Here is a 2,070-nt window from a genome sequence, read left to right on the forward strand (position 1 = left end):
ACATACAGATGTATGTGGCCCATTCGATGTGCTAGCCAGGGGACGTTATTCTTACTTCATTACCTTTACCGATGATTATTCACGGTATGGGTATGTGTATCTTATGAGACACAAGTCTGAATCCTTTGAAAAGTTCAAAGAGTTCAAGAATGAAGTAGAAAAACAAACTGGAAAACCTCTTAAGGCTCTTCGATCAGATCGAGGAGGAGAATACCTTAGTGGGGAATTCCGGGACTATCTCTAAGAAAACGGCATAGTCTCACAATGGACACCTCCGGGAACACCTCAACTCAACGGGGGTGTCAGAGAGGAGAAATCGGACCCTATTGGATATGGTCAGGTCCATGATGAGCTTCACTGATTTACCTATGTTCCTTTGGGGAGATGCCTTACTCACAGCGATTTATTTATTGAATAGAGTTCCCTCTAAATCCGTTCCTACCACACCGTATGAGATATGGCATGGTAAGAAACCAAGTCTGGGTCATCTCAAGATTTGGGGATGTCCGGCCCACGTCAAGCGACTACAGGCGGACAAGTTAGAGGCTAGGACCATAAGTGCTCGTTTTATAGGATATCCTAAAGAGTCATTAGGATACAATTTTTACGTCTCAGAGGATCACAATGTGTTTGTGAGCCGTCATGCCATCTTCTTGGAAAATCAGTTTATCCTTGATAGAGGCAGTGGGAGGAAAATTGAGCTTGAAGAGAAAGTCTCTGAAAAGCAACGAGTCATGGATCCTATAGAACCTATTCATAAGGAGCCAGTACACGATGTCCCTCAACCACCTCGTAGATCTAGTAGAGTCTCCCATCCTCCCGATAGATACTTAGGTATACTTGAAGAGGATACTGAGGAAATGTTCCTAGTGGGAGATAGGGATCACATACAGGATCCCAAAACATACAACGAGGCGATATCTGATATCGATTCCGAGAAATGGCTGGAAGCTATGAAGTCAGAGATAGACTCCATGCATTCCAACCAAGTCTGGACCTTAGTAGATCCACCAGAAGGTATTGTACCTATTGGATGCAAATGGATCTACAAAAGGAAGATAGGTTCGGATGGAAAGGTAGAGACCTATAAGGCAAGGCTTGTGGCGAAAGGGTATAGTCAGCGCGAAGGCATTGACTATCAGGAGACCTTTTCACCTGTAGCCATGCTAAAATCCATCCGAACATTGCTTGCCATTGCAGCATTTCATGATTATGAAATCTGGCAGATGGATGTGAAAACTGCTTTCCTGAATGGATATCTTGATGAAGATATCTATATGGAACAGCCTTTGGGTTTCACTTCCAGTGATGGAGATCACAAGGTCTGCAAGCTGCAAAGATCCATCTATGGACTAAAGCAAGCCTCTCGGAGTTGGAACACTCGTTTCGATGATGCAATCAAAACGTTTGATTTCATCAAAAACGAGGAGGAACCATGTGTTTATAAAAAGGTTAGTGGGAGTGCTGTCGTTTTTCTCGTACTGTACGTAGATGACATTCTCCTGATTGGGAATGATATTCCCATGCTAACCTCGGTCAAGGTCTGGTTGTCAAAAGAATTCTCCATGAAAGACCTTGGGGAAGCATCCTATATTTTGGGAATAAAGGTCTATAGAGATAGATCTAAAAGGATGCTTGGCCTGTCACAGAAAATGTACATAGAGGAGGTGCTGAAGAGGTTCAGCATGGAAAACTCCAAGAGGGGTCTCTTACCCCTAAGGCATGGAATTCATCTCTCCAAGAAGATGTGCCCCAACACATCTGAGGAGATTCAACGCATGAGCAAGATTCCTTATGCATCGGCAATAGGAAGCCTCATGTATGCCATGCTATGTACACGACCTGATATAGCTCTTGCTGTGAGTGTCACAAGCAGATATCAGTCGAATCCAGGTGAAGAACACTGGACAGCTGTGAAGAATATTCTTAAGTACTTGAGAAGAACTAAAGATTTATTCTTGGTTTTTGGAGGATCATCAGAGTTAAAGGTAGAAGGGTACACAGATTCAGACTTCATGACTGATGTCGATGACAGGAAGTCAACATCTGGATACGTGTTCTTGTGCAATG

The sequence above is a fragment of the Phoenix dactylifera genome, unplaced genomic scaffold, assembly GCF_009389715.1.
Source record: "Phoenix dactylifera cultivar Barhee BC4 unplaced genomic scaffold, palm_55x_up_171113_PBpolish2nd_filt_p 000247F, whole genome shotgun sequence".
NCBI lineage: Eukaryota > Viridiplantae > Streptophyta > Magnoliopsida > Arecales > Arecaceae > Phoenix > Phoenix dactylifera.